The following is a 19,752-nucleotide window of genomic DNA, read 5'->3' as shown; positions in this document are numbered from 1 at the left end:
AAAACAGAAATGGAGAACACTGTACATACACATACACAATCACACCAGCTCTGGGTATTTCCACACCTGAGTAGTATTTATGCATGTGCACATATATGCACATACACATATATATATACATAGATGCATAACGACACACATGCACACTTTTTTTACATAAAAGACTGCCCCAAATCCATATACACATGCACACAGTCCAGAATAATAATCATAGAAAAAAAAATTAAAATCCACCACACATGTTTGTATAAATTTATATAAAAAGATGAACCACATAGAGAAATTATTTTTTCTTATTTATCAGCAGTTCCAACTAAGCCCAAACTTGTTTATTTTAAGAGCATATTGGAAAATTCACTTTCAGTCCCAGCGTTTGGAAGAGACAGACCTTTCATATGTATGTGGCATGGCGATATTCAAATGTTCCTTTTTTTTTTTTTTTATGGTCAGTTAAGAATGATGAAATTTGAGCCACCAAGAATAGAATAAGAAAGTCATTATGCAGTCATTACTTTAAATACAGATACCTTCAGAAAAGGCTCAGTGCCCCACTTCAAGAATCTAAATTGTGAGGTTAAGCAGAGACAAAGTGGAGGCACTGGCTGAAGGTTGCTGGAGGGTACTGCAGAAGCTGGGAGCCAAGTCCTCCTTATCACTTCCTCCTTGAAAGCAGAGGAAAGGAGCCTGAGGAAACTAGGCAACTGCTACCATAGGGCAGTGAGTATCTTTGTTAGATGAGAGTACATGCACTGCTCCTGGTGAAAATCATAAAAATTGATTTTAAAAGGCAATTATGGAAAGACCCACTGCACACACACGCTGTTCTCATTGTCATTTAAAAGCTACTTGAAAATGTCATTTTCTTCAAGCTAGAATACAGGGAGGAAAAGGAGAGGAAAAGTTGTCAATGATACAGGTTAATTTAAACTTCCAAGAAGATTTCAACTTCCCCAAGGAGACTTAAAAATTGCATGCAAGTTTTGAAATACAAATTCATATTAGTTATCATCTCCAATGTAATGGAGGGACTACTGCAGTTTCAGTACTAACAACAAACAATTTATCAAACTGATATTGCAATGTCCACACACTACAGTCAACCTCCTGATCCCACTGTCTATATCCCATCGTTTAACACACTGATCAATTTGGTCAACTCTCCCAAGTGTTTGTCAAAGCACTCATCTTTCAATGCATTTATTTTCACATGCAGTTCTCCTCATGCTTTTACTCCTTCTTATTTTCTTTTCTATTATATTTAAAAAGAAAAACAAGAAAATAAATGAACTTTTTTAAAAAAGAGAATAGAAATCTAAGATTGTATCACCTTCTGGACCTGCATTCCTCAGTAGCCAGCATATTTCACTTGTGGTAGTTTCTTTTCTGAATATGCCCACTCAATTATTGTGCACATAGTATGTGAGTCCTATGAATAACATCTTGTTCCATACAGTTCATATACCAAATAAACACAATTCTCCAATATGCTTTGGGTACATGAGGGAACAGGTCTCCCCATGCTCAGGTTGACTTCCAGAAGCCCCAGGATGGAATTCTTCTACTTCATCTATGAAAGGTTATTTTATTGTTGTTACCATTTCACTCAGCTGAAAGATCAGCAGTGGCACCTTGTTCTTCAGCACAACAAACACTCATCAGTTTAATCCACCAGTATGAAAACATCAAAGTCCCTTATTTTCATGGGCCTTTCTTTATGTGATCACTTTTGAGTACTGACACTAAAAGCTGTTGCATCAGACTAGTGTGGGAGATGAAGCTAGTTGTATTTTATATATGTATATATATACATATATATATACACAACATACAATAAACTGCCGAGGAAATTGAGACAATGAAAATAAGAAATTCTAATGAGACACAGTTCAGGCGAAAATAAAGGGTTAGACCCTTCTGTAATGTGCATTATTAAAACCATCAACAGAAAACCACTGTACTGCTGCCTCTCATGAAGAGCACTTCAGCATCCTTTGTCTATAACCACAATAACCATCTCTCCCCCTGCTAAGAGAAAGAATTTTTGCTGGCTTACAAAAGAGACTGATGTTAGGTTTCATATAAGCACCTAAATTTCTTTCACCACAGCTCAGCAACTTCCTAGAAATTCACTTCCCTATTCTTTGAAGTAAGGAAATGAATTATCTTATCCTATTTATGTCTCATTTGGTGGTCTAGTTTCTCCTGTCCATGCCATAGTTCAGCATGAGCTAGTTTCTCTCCATCTTTCAGGGTCATCAACATCAGGTTTTCAAGTCCAACACAACTGGAAATCAGTTTTCCTCAGAGTGTCATTGCTACAAAAAAGAATTATTTGAAACTTTACTTTCAGCCCTACCCAAGGTTACAGACTGCTGTAGCAGACAGGCATCAAAGTAGATATTTACAAAGCTCTGTGATTAGGGGAACCTAATGAAAAAGTTGTGTATATCCTAGGCAATATAACATGACAACCTTATGCTCCTATTCCATTTATCTTACAATTTTTAAAGAAAGCTGGGGCTAAGACCTAATCTCAAACACACTGCTGCAAACCCAGTCATGTCAATAGCCCACAAAGTTTTAGAGGTTCAGTGCAATCAGTATCAGTCCTGAGAAACACTAAATTCCACCTAGAAGCAGCATATGTATATGTGTGAGTGCTATTGAAAGCATGTTTTAGTTATGTGTACATATGTATACACAGACAAGCAGATGGAATATTTTCTAGGTAGAATTTCATGGTTGGCACTGGAAAAATTGGACCTTCACATCAGGCAGTGCTTTTAGAGTTTGACTTCATCTCAAATGTGGTATGCAGAGTTGCAACAAGCTCCCCATTGAAGTTATTCATCTATCCATATATTTATATGGCTATCATCATTATATTATATGAAAGTCCCAATGGATGAGCTATTAAGTTACCACTTGGGCAACCCAAGAATGTTTTATTCATTTACTGAATTCCTTTTTCTGGGATATTTGTTTTTAAGAGCTCATAACACATACATAACACACAGGAAATGTAATGAGATAGGTTACAAAAACAAAGTACAAAGCAACCCGCCGTAAATTAGGAGGCATTTCTTTAAAGGCACTTCTGGTCAAAAAAAGGTTATGTTTCAAGTGAAGAGAAAGATTGTGATTGCTTTTGCTTGACTTTAAAATGTTTGAGCAGGAGCTACTAAAAAATAATTTCCCTAGTATGTCTCAACATGGTTAGTATGAAGGGAAAAAAAAAAGGAAAAAAGAAAGGAAATTACAGGAAAAAGGAATGGGGAAAAGGTAAAGGTAAAAGCTTTCTGAGAAAGGAAAACTGGTCTTCAACAGCAGCAGAGATTAAAGGAAACAAATCCCTTTTAACTATCCAAGGAGGTGAAAAAATAACACAATATAGGAGACCAGAATCATTCCATTCTAGCTCTTATTAAATACTCCAGCCTTGAGTTGGGAAGGAAAAAAATGCGAAACAAGAACAGTGTGTCTTGATTTTTAAAACTCTTTAAAATAAACGTGAACATCATGAAGAACTCTATTATTTTAAATTCAGTTCATCATTGGATCCTTGAACAAAGACTAACTGCATGACCCAAACCTTGCAGAACAGCTGCAAGGACCTGTAGGTGGCTGGTGCTCCTCAGAGGAATTGACAGAGGTATGATCATCATTCCTTTAGCTCATCTTGGCTCTGGCAACCTCCAGTCTGGGCTGCATCCCCAAACACAACACCTCACCAGACAGAGAAGAAAGACTGAAGTCCCAGACCTGCCAGGATTCCTGCACACCAAAAATGTGGCTCTAACTCAGTGAGCAGATATTAAACAAGAACTATCCATTCCTTGGTTTGACTCCTTCTCCCTAGGCTCCACAACATAAAATGCTTAAAAAAGAAAACTGTGTGTATGTCTCTTGGGTAAACAAGAGCCAAAAGGTCTTTCGTAGAATGTAAGGAATACAGCAGGCAAATTTCTTCAGCAAACAGGAGGAATAAGCTTTTAGCAGGCCACAGAAGGGATAACAAAAGAGCCTTTTCCTCTCTCCCTACTTTGCCTCCAAGCCCAGGTATACTCTGAGAGTATGATTCCAGTTGGCCATCAGGAAAAACTAACTCAGGCAATGTGACTAGCTAATACAGAACAACCATTATAGACTTTATTACATGTTCTTTGAAGACATGTTTTAACTTCAGCTTCACTCAACAGAAGGTGAAGAACCCAATGGAGCTCATACATACGTCCTCTAGGCTATGAGGAGGAAAAATGTTTCTTGACTTCAGATAAATTTCTGAGAGTCAAACTATTTATGCAAAGTATTTTTTTCCATGTGTAAGGGAAAAAAAAGGCATCAGTAAACCTTGACTGAAAGGTTTTCATCTTAGTTTGCACTTCTCTTGGTGAAGTTGGGAAAGGAAGTGTGGCTCCTCACACAGGACAGGATTGGAGACCTCACGGCATGGACAAATAGTATAATTTGAAATTACTGCTGTTTCCTTGAGAGAGTTGTCACAATTCTGTTTCAAATGGCAGCTACCTAAATTTTAGTAAATGAGCAGCTTTACAGCAGAAAAGGTACATTTGAAAATGCAAAGTTATTTTTAGGAAGCAGATGAACAGTAACATCCCATGTACATGAAGTCTAAATAGTACGTGGAGAACTCATGCATGTGCTGCAGAACAGAAGCTCTTGATTTCTGGGGAAGTGGTCCTAATCTTTCAAGGTAATTCCTGTTACTCAAACATCAACATCAACGAGAGCCAATCCATTCTCATCCATCAAAACACAAGGCATGAAACCTCTTCCCAGTGTTCTTTTCTATCAACAATAGCAGTTTGACTACACAAAAACTTCTGCATGACCAGGTCATGAGGATCTGCAAACAGGATACAAGGAGGTTTGCAAAGCATTGTGGTAGGTTTGCAGTGGTCACCTATGAAAGGCTTTCATAAAGCTGCATCAGTGATAGGAAAAAAACCTAACAAATCCATTGTCAGTATTGCAACCAGGACCTGAGAGCCCATGTGCATCAGTGTCCCCTTGGAAGAAGTCTCTTCTCTAGCACAGAACCATTGAAACTCTTCCAAACTCACAGAAATTATTATTTAGGTATAGGGAAGATATTTATCTAGAGTTTAAAGACCAAGGTGTCATTCTACCTGCAAAGCTGAAGCACAGACTAGAGACAGACATGGATTTTTCCAACTCTCCTCTCATTACACAGGCAGTATCACTAGCATGTTGTCAAATGAATAGGGAGTAAGGCAAAAAAGCATTTTGAACAACACTTCCCCTAGCCAGACAACTTCCTTGCACTCCACAGTAATTCACCCAGTTAGGAAAGGCTAACAATTTACTGGCCAGGAAAGGAAATCAGAATACAGAATAAGAATTTAGAACTTGTGCCATACAGAAATGAAATAAAGATTTGTGTTCGAATCTAGGCAGAAGGCAAAAAAAAAAAAACCTTACTGACACAGACAGATTTACAACAGGAGATATATTCATGGAGCTACCTGCTCCCCGATGAGCACGGAGATCTGCTTTTCCATACATATGATTATATCATGATGTGTTTATCCCCAAAAGAGAAGGTGAAGACAAAATGATCATTTCTGCAGAGTAAGCCCTTGCAAGAGACAGCACTATAAATCCTAACCTTTCTCAGAGCTGCAAATCCTCCTGCTGCCTGCATGTCATTCCACACGGGAGACAGGCCGCTCAGCGTGTAGCAAGTGTAATTCAGGCCGTCCCTAGGAAGTGAAGATTTAGCCACCCAGCCGTATGTTATGAATAACTTTGTTTTGCTAGCAGGTGCTGGGGATTTTTTCCATGCAACACCAATCCTTGCCAAGTATCAGTTCATCAGCAAATGCTTCCACTTGCGAGCAGGAGCCGAGCATCATTTTTCTTCCCAAAGGAAGGGTGCGAAGGGTCTGCCGGACTCTCCCTTTCCCCTCGAGGATGAAACGTGGCTTGAGGGAAATGGAGGAGGAGGGGGGAGGAATAATTTGCCGCCATGTGAGATCTGTCAAAAGCGAATTCCTGGGAGCCACCTTACAAAGGATTTGAGCTTTTCCCTTGGTGGTCTGCCTCCAGGGAAACAAAAGCTGCTATCCAGTTTTCACGCTTTGTGTATCTCAAATCCCCCCTGGCTCCTGCTTCTCAGTCACTGTAAAATGGGGATGCTTTGGGGCAGTTTCAAAATGAAACAGTTATTTTCATGGGGGCTTCCTTATGGAACACACTCAATGGTACTATTTCTTGCCTATCTGGCCTTTCTTTTTTTTTTCTTTATGTTTTATTCATAAATCTACTTTGACCCCGTCTAAGGAGTCCTAGCTTGAAAGCTCTTTCAAGGTGCAATGTCAGCAGCAAAAATCCAGCACCGGTAAGTCCTGTCACTGCTGGTCTTTCCCCAGCTCCCCCTTCACCACAAGTAAATCTGGACCCCCTTCAAACAGCCAGCTTTGTACTGAGTTGCACCTCTGACCCTTAGGGGCAAGAGCTCTACTCACACACCCAGAGGCTGCTGAGATGGGGAGCAGGACTACAGCCTGCCATGGGGCACATTCCAGCTGCATACAGTGGGACTTGAGCAGTGATTTATTTAACTGGGTTTTTTGCAATTCTGCCCTTACCACAATGCAAATTATAGTGCTAATAATGCTAATAATACATTATTATTATTAGTAGTAGTACTAACACAATCGAAACAAGATAGTCTTTGTACAAAACCCTAGACCAATCTGAATCTCAACTTTTTACAATATCTGCTGTGAAACACAGCAATGAAATAAGCACTTTTTGAGCTGCAGCACTGATGTGAAGGTGATGTACCTACAGCTAAAAACTCATATTCCACCTCTGCCACACAAGGCTCAGTTCACACCATGAACTCTCTTCCATGGTTGTTTTCCTGCGAACTCACACTGGCCAGTCCCAGCTGCTGCTGGTTTCTGCCTCCGGTCTGCTCTGTGTTTGGGATACTGCACATACTCCTTCTGACAGCTTGCAGAGGCTTGTATAAACTATTTGGATACAGTTTATAGTAAGAAAGAAGTCCATGAGATTTACAACTACTGTTTCCAGGGCCATAAATAGGTATGTAGATATAAGGACAGCAGTAAGCTGCTACTCTCAGAGGAAAAAAAAATATATATCTACCTCAGACACTCTGTGTGGGGAGGTAGGGCAGCTCAAATAGTACAGACCTTTACAGATGGGCAAATGAAGGGAGACTGAAAATAGAATTGCACATACAAAAGCTTCTTCACCATTGACAGCTCCACGTAAAACACGCAACATAAAATGGAGATTAAGGGAAATCAGGTTGGACTAGATGATATTTAAAGATCTCTCCCAACCCTAACCATTCTATGGTTCTATGATTATGAGACGCCAAATCAAAATCACGATAGTCCAGTAAGGACTTTACAAAGACACTGTAGGATAAAACTTCACTCTACACCAAAGAACACATGAATGTAGCCAGGTGCCATCAAATAAAAACACAATTAAATGGAGCAACCACTTGAGAACTAGCTAGATCTTACTAATCTTACCAGTCAGGAAGAAAGAAAGGAAAAAAATTCTTTCTTGAGGCTAGGAATTGGATTATTGGTTTTGCAGTGCCATTTCTCTTCAAGAGAGCTGTGACACACAGCAATAGAAAGAGATCATGATGGAAGTGGAAGGAGAAAATATTTTGATTGAGATTCTCAACAAGTTTGAGATTTGAGAACAAACCCTAGATTTAGCAATGAACATTTTTCTTTCATTACGGCAGGAATCTGCAGGGTGCTGGCACTTGCTGCTGTGTCACAGGCATAACACCGAGCTGCTTCTGGAGCAACACACTGGAGCTGTCTACAACCAACTAGAGAAATCTACCTGGGTCTGGCTGCCAGGCACTGCAGAAAAAACACCTTCCTGAAAGCCAGCTCCCCAAAATCTGCCTCTCACTGGCCCTCTGATGAAAGGGCCTCTGAAAACTCAGACAAACTGTACAGAGCCCACAACTCTTCGCAAAAAAAAAAAGAAACAAAAAAAAGGATTGCTGATAAATACAGAGGCTGCTCTCCAACTTTCTCTACAAAAAAATCTGAAGGTTTGTCATTTGTTCAAAGAGGCAGTATTTAGAGAGAGAGCTATGGCTATTACTTTTTAAAATTACAACCAGCTCAGGCCACAGTAGTTGGTTAAAATGCCTAAATAAAAAGCAATGCACAGCTACATCAGGTCAAATAAATCACACTTTCTCTCAGGTAAGTCCAATACACACTGCAGACATCATGTGGGAAATAGGAAAGTAGATGGAGTCAGCCTTCAATCTAGAGTTCTGAGAGAAAGCTAGAAATTTCCTTCCAGCTCATGTGTTAAGGTTCAGTCATGGCAAGGAAAGCTCTCCAACAAAGCTGGGCTTGGACTGCTATCTGCAATTAGAAATACCCAAATCCACACAAGGTGGTAAATCCAACTGTTTTGAAGGGAATATAACAACGTGCTATTTTTGATGCACACAAGGGAGTGCTTGTGGCACTTGGAGAGACAGATCTATCTTGGCTGTGTGGAAGAGCCTCTGGTTCTAACTCTGGTACCGCCTCCTCCAGTCACCCCCATGCAGAGAGCACCCCTCAAGGGAAAAAGCACAGACTGGAAGTCTTCAGCATCCTGGAACTCCTTCCACATTCAAATATTTTATCCACACTGAAACCACGATTCTTCCCCCCTCCAATGGCCAGTTCATGCAGATGCAGAGATATTTGAGAAGATAACCACATTTTAGCTAACCATGCATTAACTCAAACCACCACAGTTTCAGTTTTCCAACTCGGTCAGTTCAGTCACCACAGCTGCAAGTCCCTCAAAGCCAGTTGCGTGTTTGGAAAGGTTCAACTTTGCAGGCTCGGCTCAATTAAAAGCTCCACAGAGCAGAGATCACTATTTAAAGCTGAACTGCTTGCTTTTGTTTATTTATAGCAAAACCATTAATTGCTAATCACACATTTGTTTGCTGGAAAACCAACACTCCAAAATAAACACCAAGTTTAAAGACTGTTCACAGAACACTGAATGGTATCAGGAACAGTGCTAAAAATGTAAATCAGAAACATCAAAACACATCAGGACTTCAACTTGAGGACAAACAACCCATTATTTCTGTGCCAGAAAAGAGGTTAGCCGTAAGCCACCAGTTACCCACAGAGTCATCCACAGTCCAGCAGTAATTTGTGTCCTGAAGGATAACAGACACCATGGCAGACTATCTGTTGAAAATATCTTCATGGTAATCAGTATATGTTAGATTAAATGAGGTCTCTCTTAATGCAGATTTTTGATTATCACCTTGGAAAAGTGCCTTTAAAATATTTGGCGTAAGAGGCAGAACCTCAGAAAAAGTGTATTTTCGTGTATGATCCCGTTTCAAATGTCAAAATCATACTAAAATTAAAAATTGAAGAAAAAAGCAGCTCGGCTTACTTTTAGCTCTCCTCACTAACAGAGCTCCATGTTTCCCTCTGGAGAAGCATGTTCCTCAAATATCTACAGGAGCAGCGCACGGAAAACCAGGGGAAACAGCCCTACAGATCTATGACCTGCCCTTTCTCTGCGATACACACTTTAAACAAGCACAGCAGCCCAGGCTTCATAGTGAGCCTCACCACTAGGCACACTGGGAAGCAGGAACCAACTCCATGGCAGACTGCTATCTACCTCCTGAAATCCATGTGGGTACTGGACTTCTCCGAGGCACCCACACTCACTGGATGTCACAAAAGCTTCCACCGCCAAGTGCCTCCACCTGCCCTGACAGCAGTGCCCCTGAGGTCCCTGATTTTCATGCATACTTGAATGTCAGGAGAGTGCACACACTTAGCCCATTTCCAGATGAGCAAACAGGGTCTCGAGCCCCTTGCTCCAGGTCACACAGGAGACCCCTCCCACATACTCCAGCTCTCACTGCCTCCCTGTGCTGCCTTTGGTACCTGCAAAATCTAGGGCAGGAACATTTCCTTACAAAGTAATACTCACCAGCATGTATGGCCTAAACTCCCAGAGCACAGGGTCATACAGTTGCGTTTCTCACCACTGCTGCCATGGCTGCCATTCAAAACTCACCATTTATTCACAGGTTTGGGTTTGGTCTTCAAAATTACATGTCAATCACAGAAAGTTAAGTGAACACTGATCATTAAATGGAGACCAGTAAGGCAGAGATAATATTAACGATAATAATAACAATAATCATAATAATAATAGTAACACCAACAACATCAACAACAGTGTTATGACTCGATTATGTTGTTTACAATGGCAGCCACCAAGAAGAACAGTTGAATCTCAATGCCTCACCCCTTTCTATTTCTTCTTCTGGAGTCAGGATCACTGAGGTCAAGTTGCAAAACCTGTGCTCCCAAATCCTTGGCACGCACACCAAACACTGGCTGGAGTAAATCACCTAAACATGCATGGCAAGGCCAGGCCCTGTTCCCCTGACCATGCATTCATCATGTCTCCCTCCTGTGCATCAGTTTGCTGCCAGGCTCCTTGGTCCAACTGCCCCCTGCCTGCTGGGGCCACCCCAAGTCCCTGCAGATAAATCTTCCTAATAGAGCCACCCCATCCCTCAGACACTCTGACAAGCAGAGAACCTGCTAGTGAAATGAACACCTCACATCACACACTGAACACTAACTTAGTGCTTGCCAATACATGGGGCAGATCCCATGTTCTCAAGTTGCTGATCCATATTCCCAAAATACCTTCTGTTGGTTCACCAAGAGGGGAGTAATCAGTACTGGCACCCCCATACCATCCCACCTGTTCCCTCAAAACCCAGGCATGGCTATACCATGCTGCTCCATCACTCCTGCCTCATCCCAAAGGTGCCATGATGGTGTGCAGCGCCCAGGAGCTGCACTCGGCAAAGGTACATGGATGTTCTCTTTTACATCATCTCACAGAAGTAAGCTCAGGCCACATATTCACCATTCTCTTACCTCTTTTCTTCTGACAAGAGAAGGGGAAAACTGTTCACATGAAATAAAAAGGACTACAACCTAAATAACTCTTAAATAGTGCCCAGTGAGGCTTGCTCCCCTTGAATTTGAAGCCTCAGTTGAAAATGAAGTTCTACATAACTAGGCGCTACTTGCAGACTGCTCTTCCTCAGGTTCCACCATGCACTGACTGAAAGTCAGCGGCAATTTCAACCTGACCCCTGTAAATCTCAAGAAAGGTAAAAAGCCAAAAGAAGTTGCTTCAGAGAACATCAGGCCAAAGATCAAAACCATTGGGAAGAACGTAACCTGTTTCCTCTGTGCTTTTAAGATGAAACTGCAGGGGGGGAAAAAAAACATACATAAAATATATATATATAATAGTAGTGCACAAGCTTACAAAGCAAACTTACAAATCTACACAGAAGAAGAAAAAAGAAAGCACGCCTTGCTTGTGAAACTATTATGGGTAAGGACAAAATATCTGTATATAATATAGTTCTGTACCACTTTGATAGGAAAAGACTGCCAATAGCTTTTGGCATATGAAAGCTGCTGTGAGGACTTCAATAAAACTGAGTATACTGTTAAAAAGCCTTCTCATATGCATCCCTAGAATTTATCTTCAAATGCCATTTTATTAAATTCTGTATTCTCTGGCTTTTGGAAAAATGCTTTTATTTCATTAAATGAACTACGCAATATATTGTTTCTCTGAAGAAAAAACATCAGTAGGAATATAAAGTAGTTCTTTCAACGCTAAAAAATGCACAACGCTTTGAACTTGAAACCAGCTTCCAGTAAGAGAGCACACCTAGTTTGAGTGAAGTGTAGACTCACACACACATGTACAGCCCATTTCATCATGCCCAGCTGCCCTCATACCTCATGCACTACACAGCCTGTGACAGTTACAGATATTTCAGAGCTTAAATCCTTGTTGCTTCTGTCTAGGGAATATCCCAAGGTCTAACACGGTCTTGAAGAACACGAAAGCATTAATTCTTTTTTTGACATACAAAAATACTGCTCCTGAATAGATGTTCCTCAAGTGCCTATGAAAGCATCCTCTACAGTCAGTGGAAGCAACAATGAGAACAACGAGATGAGCAAAAACCATGGAAGTAACACACACAAAGCTTCATGCTCATGTGCAGCATAACTGAAGGGCCACGACAGACAGTGCATCACCGTGTGAGCCTGCACCATAGCCTGGAGGCTCCTACCAACTTCTTTGCAAGAGTTGCAGACACTCTGCACAGCTAAACCTAATTATATTCAGCCATAATCCTTTCATGCCACAGCTTGGTGATCAATTTACAGCAGGATAAGCCACCGTGGCCACCAAAGCAGCTGTCCCAGGCTCAAGCTTCCTGCTTTTTCCTGTTAGTTTTTCTGGTGGTGGTTTTTTTTTTTGTGTGTGTGTGTTTTTATTTTTTGTGGTTTGTGTGTGTATGCATGCTTTTGGCATTGATTTTGTCTTTGTCATTGTTGTTTTCGTTTAGTTTGGGTTTTATCTGTTTTTTTGTTGATTTTGTTCTCAGTGGGGATTGAGCTGCCCTACTGCAAATACGCCTGTGAACAAAAGGGAGGGAGGGAGATGGGAACGGGTGCCTGGGGCAGGCAGGATCCTCTCCATGTCCATGGCAGCTCAAACTGTTTGTTAAACAACAGCCGGAGTTGAGGCAACCAAGATGGTGTGTAAAGAGCAGAAAGTACCTTCGAGAAACATACTGAACACTATCAAAATACCCAAGCCTTAAATAGGCACATGAAGTATTTAAATGCTTTCACACCCATAACAAGTTTTGTTTAGTGCCCAGCATTTAAACAGTTTTTTCTTTACTATTGTAAAATTGTTCCCAAAGTGTGAATTTCAAGTTACAATGAATAGTAGCACTCTAACCCCTATTTACAACCCATTCAGCAACATAATTCCAGAAATAGCATGCAGGATTTCCACAGTCTAAGAAATAAAACCTGTTCTTGGCTCAAAAGAATTTGTGCAAATTAGCTGACAAGAATCACTTCCTTTTGTTCTTCCTCTCTGATACAGAATATTAAAGGAAAAAGCGAATCACTAACCAAGTAATATGAAAAACTTTTATTAAAACCATTAGAACCACGAAGCATTGTTAACATCCCTCTCGTAATTATATGCAAAATGTTCAGTATCCAAGGAAACAGAGCAGTAATGAAGTTGGAGACTACTGTATAAATGCACCTTCTAAATCACCATCAAGAATGTCTGCTCCAGAGGGACTGGCCAGTTTATTAGTGGCACCCTGATCACTTGGACATGCTACAGCTTAAAAACAAAAAGCTAACAAGCTACTTTTACATAAAGGGCCCTTTTGTTTCCCGTGTATGGACAGCCCCTTCTTAGCATCTAGTTACAGAGTTCCTCTGTAGAGCTGAATATTTCTCTAAGCCCATATTCACCTTCATGGGAGCTGTTCAGTAATGATGGGTACTAATTAAACTGCATAACCAGCAACAAATGGAGCAGAGATGCTGTCCTTTGCTCCAAGTTCTCAGCAAACTGAAATGTGCAATAGGAGAAATACTGAAACTGCACTCTTCTCTGGACCCCATTGGTCTGAAATACACTTCATTAGCACCAAGCACTACTGCATATTGACTCAGGCACATATTATTAAAATTAATTCAAAAATGAATACTTGTGCTCCAACATCAACAGTTCACATTCTGGGAGGTTTCACAGGAAGGCAGGCTGCAGTAAGGAAGCCAATTCAAAATTAACTCCTGCTTTTCGGTGTTAGCACTTGGAGCATCATGCCAAACCCCTGGGTTTTCAGCTCAATTTCAGCAAGCATTCATTTATTCTCCTGATTTCTGTGGCAGCTTATTCCCCCCAACAACCACTGAATATAAGCAGTTCCAGTGGGTTCAACCACTCTGTCATGCTGTGGATGAACTTTGGTATTCCCCTCTTCCAGTACGTGTGACAGTTTATAGGAGCACATACCTCAACATCCCTGCTTCTCCAGATGCCCCTGCAGTCTATGTGACCTTTACATTCCTTCTTGGCTCATTTTTTTCCATGACTGACTGACAACACACACAGTAACAGAACTCTGTCCCAGATGCATTCATGGATGCTGATTTGGTAAAAGAGGTTTCACCAGCACGTTCATGCTCCCTCCTCTTTTAGGCCTTGTCTCTTCAGTTTTCCCAAACTTTACTCCTTTCCTAGGGTAACCCTTGTCATCTCTGTAAGATCTAAAGGCAACTGTCTGCCCTGCTCTTTCCACTCACATTGGGTTTTTTTTTTTGGGATGGGGGGGGGGGGGGGGTCTTTTATCTCTTAAAGAACTTTCACATCTTCTGTATATTTTGTCACTTTCTTCACACTTCCTCTCTTCCAGGTTGTGTAAGGATGATCCTCCTTTTTCCACCCTGAACAGCTTCATCTCCTGGAACACTTTGTCTGCTTCTCAAGCTCCAAAGCTCACTTTCACATACCACAAAAAAGATCTCACCCAATTAACCTTTTTAACTGGTTCCTGTGCCTAAAAAGCTTTCTTAAAAGGCTGTGTAAGTTAGGGACATAGTTTTCTCTCTCTACTCTCTCTCTGTCAGTATATCCCAGTTGTACAGCATGTCCTAATGGTAATTTCTGCATTGGATCAGTACACCCACAAATCTGGCTAATAGCACCATAATTATCTGATTACTAGACTGGCTAAACCCTTTATTTTCTAAAGGCATTGCCTTGTACTCTTGTACTTGAAGCTGTTGTGCACTCAAAGCATTTCAGTGAGTGAACTTTCTCATTCCCATTCCATTTTACTGTATGGTCAGCTCATCCACTTCACCAGCACTGTTTTTTTTTTTATTTTTCCTTTGACCAACAGCCATGACAGCAGTAATTTCAGGAGTATCAATCCTCTCTCAAAAGCCACACCAAAGATGGAATACCTAGAAATATCAATGAAGTCAGAACCTAGTAATGGTAACAACCTGTCAGTGTTGTGAGAGCTGGTGCACCTTTGTCAGGCATTTTATACGTAATGCATAAAGTTACAATTCCAATCAAGGCTGGTTAACTCAGAAAATTTTGAATTAAGAAAAGCCTGGAAGGGCATGAGGACATTTCAGTAACTTCCCATGATGATACTGCTTATGCAGACTCACCAAGAACTCAGCAGCAAGGAAATGTTAATGTAATTTGAATTAATTCAATCTTTAATAGGCAGTACTAGATGCAAAACTGTAAATATTAACTACCTCCACAAAATCCACTGCCAAAAGGGAAGCTCTCCCAGCCAAGCCAACAGCACCCTAATTTTCAGAGGTACACGGCACCTACAGCGTGGTTCAGTGGGAGTGTCACTGTTCAGTACCATGAGAAACTTGAGCTCTTCACCTCTTCCTGTTTTAGTTTACTTATCATGGTTTATGCTTATCTGTCTGCCATGAATGTCATGAGGTTTAATTAGTTTTGGTCCGCAAAACACACTGAGTTCCCCAGGAAAAGCTGTATATGCAATCACAGTAGGATCCCTGCAAGATAACTTTCTTGGCATTCCGAGAGGATCCAGCTCAAGCAGCCAGAGGACAACTCCAAAAGCAAGGTATTCAAAGCACAAAACTCTGCAATCTTCATCTGTAACTTGAGAATCCAAGTTTCAGGGGCAGTATTTTGGTGCAACATACAACAAAACTGCTGGGGGGGTTACAGAAAAGTGCTGGCAAAAACATTATCAACAGCATCTTTCAGAATAAATAAAGCAAGTAAAAAAAACCCAACAAACCAACCCAACAAAAACCTTAAAATGGAAATATTAGGGGGAAAAAAGGGAAATCCACAATACTAACAAAAGCACTATAGGGGTTTCCTAAATATCCCAAACAGCTTAAAGTTGCCCAGACTCCTGTATTCATTAACTGTTCAGGACACAGATTTATTTATTTATGGCTCAGAAGAGAATTCCCAGCTCAGAAGCTTTCCAAAGAACAACCCTCCCCAGTTCTGCATGGGCACCTCAGCCAACTTGCCCTGCCATTTCTTATTCTGATGCTAATGCAGTTGAAACAACCAAATCCTGCATTTTCTATCTATGCAATAAGCCTATCTTTAGGTCACTTAGTTGTGTCAGTTTAAATCACTACATTCTCAGAGAGAAAAATCTCATCATTTTATTTACTTCTGGGAACAGAGAAGGTAGAAGAAGAAAAATCTTATTATAAAAATACTATTTTTTTGTTTGTGGTGTCTAACTCAAACCTCTCTGAAACCTGTGTGAATTTAAAGAGCAGTTGAACCACAAGAAACAACAAATTTTAATTAAGATTTGCAGTTACCTTCAAGAAAAGGTACCCAGAGAAAACCTGACCGTGCACAGGCCTATCATATAATAATTTAATATTATTTGGTCTTATCCAAAGTCTGCTGGAATAAAGGCCAAGATTCTGTTGATCTCTGTGGATTCCAGTTCTCTCTCCTTTGTAAAATAAGCCTGAATTCTGTACTCCAGCTTTCATAAGCATCCACACAGGAATATTCAGAGGGTTTCTCACAAAACGGAAAAACCGTGAAGTTGAAGCCATCCATGAAAGGTACTGGATTTATTCCAGATGTGGAACTGTTTTTAATTAATTTGGAAGCATTTGAAGTACTCGCTCATTAAATATGCTTTGCATTTTACACATGCACATAAGAGAGTAAGAAAACCCCAAACTGAAGCCAAAATCATAATGTCTTATTAAAAAGACTCTGACACCACTTTTAGCAAAATTAGGCTCATATGAAGACAAGACTTACAGCGCTGCCCTAACACACCAGCATGAAGGCATGCAGCTCCTGCACTGCCCATCCAGCCCTTGGCAGCCTCACCTTGACCTGGAGAACTCATGGTCTGGGAGCTCTCCTATCTGCACTGAGCCCTGCACCTTCCCATACACAGGACACTTCCCACCGTGCCCATCCCCATCACACACAGCAATCCCTGAAGTTCAAGATAGCGCTTCTCTTCTCCACAGAAGGATGAAGCAACTTGTGGTAAACCTATGTGCCAAATTATCATTACTGGTAAAATTCATAGGATATCCTGAGTTGGAAGGGACCCAGAGGGATCACTGATGTCCAACTCCTGGCCCTGCGCAGGACAGCCCCTGAAGAACGGGATCACATGCCTGAGAGTGCTGTCCAAACACTTCTTGAACTCTGTCAGGCTGGGGCTGTGACCACTGCCCTGGGGAGCTGTTCCAGTGCCCAAACACCCTCTAGGGAAAGAACCTTTCCTGATACCCCTAAACTCTGCCCAGCACAGCTTCAGGCCATTCCCTCCTTCCCTGTCACTGGTCACCAGAGAGCAGAGATCAGAGCTGCCCCTGTGCTTCCCCTCATGAGGATGCTGAAGACCACAACGAGATCTCCCCTCAGCCTCCTCTTCCTGCAGGCTGGAGCCAGGCTGTGCACAGGGGCAGGCCCACAGGCACACACTCCGGCGCAGACGGAGCGTGGGCTCCTTTCTGCTCCGTCTGAAGCCGTGTCAGGACAGCCCCAGCAGGGCAGCGGGATGCCCCTCGAGCAGAGCCCGTGGATCAGCCCAGCGAGCCCCGGCTGTGATGCCGGCCGTGCCCAGGCTCGCTGCTCCCCGCCCGCGGCCAGGCGGCTCCCGGCGCTCCCCGGCGGTGCCCGGCACCGGGATAAGTGGCTCTCGCCTCCCCTCTAGCGGCCGAGCCGCCGCTGCCGGCCCCGCTGCCCGCGGGCGGCTCGGAGCTGTGACCCGGGCTGGCACAGCCAGCGCCACCCGCGCTGCGGCACACCGCTGCTGCAGGGAGAACGCGCACGGCACAGCTGGGCGCACCTGGGCGCACCTGGGCGCACCTGGGCACAGCGCAGCTCTCCTGCTGCCACAGAGACCGTCAGCAAAACTACCATGAAGAACCACGACTAAGTTCATAAGAGTTGTATTTTTAATCGTCTCTCTTAGAGATCCAAAACAGTCACGTATTTGGTGACAACAAAACTCTCAAACTTTTCGACAACAATGGTTTTGTCTCCAAGGGTCAAATTTGCTTCCAGCGATCACTGAGCAGGTCCGTTTCTCCTGGATCACAATTCTGCAAAGTGCTACCAAATTGTGTATGATGTTCAGCACAGAAACATAAAAAACCCACAAAACTTCACACTTCTTCACAAGTCATAATTTTTTTTTTTTCCAAAAAAACCCCAAGCAGGAACATTTCAGTTTCTTTCCTTTGGTTGCCAGTGCTAAAATATGCTAACAGCATTAAGGCAAGGGACGGCTTGAAGAGCTCACAATCTGTATTCAGCATAATTAGCAGATGCCAATTTAACTTATTACTGCTTCTTATACTGCCTTCTATATTATAAAAAATGTATCAATGAAAACCTGTTATCTACATGACTGTTTTCTCAGTGCTGATATAATGCAATAATAATGGGAAAATAAGAGTCACAGAGCATGTGTTAGGAAATATCTGATGTTGAAATAATATTATAAACAGCCACAGCACAGAAAGAAATGAATGCCTGCAGACAGGACTTCTGTCTCTTCCCTCACACTTTGTATTTTTAGATTGTTTTTAAAGTAATTACATATTTGGTGGCACTCCTGGTTATTTAAATAAGCAATGCAACATTCCTGGTAAAGCAACACCACTACATCAGGTTGCTCAACTGTCTCAGCCACTTATGATTGCAAAGCATGAGAAATGAGCACCCTTAAGATGCATTTTCCATGCAGAGAACTAAGAGCTGAGAAGAACACAAATAACTGAAAGAAAGCAAAGCAAGCCCTAAAATCAGCCCTTTCCAACATGCCAAATAACAGGCTGTGTCACAGCTAAGGGGACAGTTACAGAGAGCACTTCTGACTGCCTGTAAGGCTGAAACACATTAACACATTTTATAAAACAATGCCCTCTTGAACTAAGAGGCTGTTGAAAGATGTATCCAGCACACGGGCACAAAAAAAAAAAAAAAAAAAAAAAAAAAAAAGAAGCCAAGGTTGTGGATTAAACAGGTTTCTAACACATAAATGACATAATGATCCTGTCCAGTCATCATTCACTGTTTATTCAGCTTGGGGAAGATGCATCCCTGCTTACAATTCGGCATATTACAATGCAGAGCAAACAAACATTTTAATAAAGTATCTTCTGACTCTCAGGCTAAGTTGAAGAGCCCTTGTAAGGGTATGCTTCTCCACAGCTTTAATCGATTTCAGCTATAACTTCATTTGCTATGCCTAACAGACAGTGTAAACTTCACCCTTCCCAAGAATTAAGAAGAAAATAACATTTCATACTCCCCCACAAGCAGTGTATGGAAAGCACAAAACAGAACCACTGCACACATACCCCCCAATTAAACTGGTCTCTGTGGAAACTAATAACTTTCCACAGTATGCACTGTAATCCAAGTAATAATTTTAAACAGGCATAAGCTGCAGTGTGCTGAACTAAGGCATTCTTACCTTGGGAAGGGTGCTTGAAGACATTTAGTTACAGTAAGAGAGGAGAATGTGCATGTTGCCAAGTGTTTGCCATGCACCGGGGCTGTGCCTTACCCCACATCTGCGCACGCACACACCAACTGGGTGCGTGTGCTCCCTAGGTAGAGAAAGAGCACCAGCAAAGATAAGCAGCAGCGATAATGCCCCAGCTTTATGTCTCAATCAGTAGCGAGCTAAGGTGGAGGAACCATTTGAGATGAAATGGGAAACAATTCCAAGAAACAAGATTTTTTTTTTTCTCCTCTAGA

General features: G+C 41.7%; 1 protein-coding gene across 11 annotated transcripts in view; it reads right to left on the bottom strand.

The window, feature by feature from the left end:
- FAT3 (FAT atypical cadherin 3) overlaps positions 1–19,752 on the bottom strand; it is a 404,304-nt gene that overhangs the window by 317,671 nt on the left and 66,881 nt on the right. Inside the window, exon 1 of one of the 11 annotated variants that reach the window (XM_033052634.1) lies at positions 19,466–19,534. The exons of the other annotated variants lie outside the window; for them this stretch is intronic. The gene's annotated coding sequence lies outside the window, so the exon portion shown is untranslated. Of the gene's footprint in view, positions 1–19,465; positions 19,535–19,752 lie in introns of those variants that run through there. 11 annotated transcript variants of the gene reach the window in all.

Source organism: Catharus ustulatus, chromosome 2 (genome assembly GCF_009819885.2).
Source record: "Catharus ustulatus isolate bCatUst1 chromosome 2, bCatUst1.pri.v2, whole genome shotgun sequence".
Taxonomy (NCBI): Eukaryota; Metazoa; Chordata; class Aves; order Passeriformes; family Turdidae; genus Catharus; species Catharus ustulatus.
The sequence above is the reverse complement of the archived record's forward strand: the minus strand, read 5'-3'. Positions and strand labels throughout refer to the sequence as shown.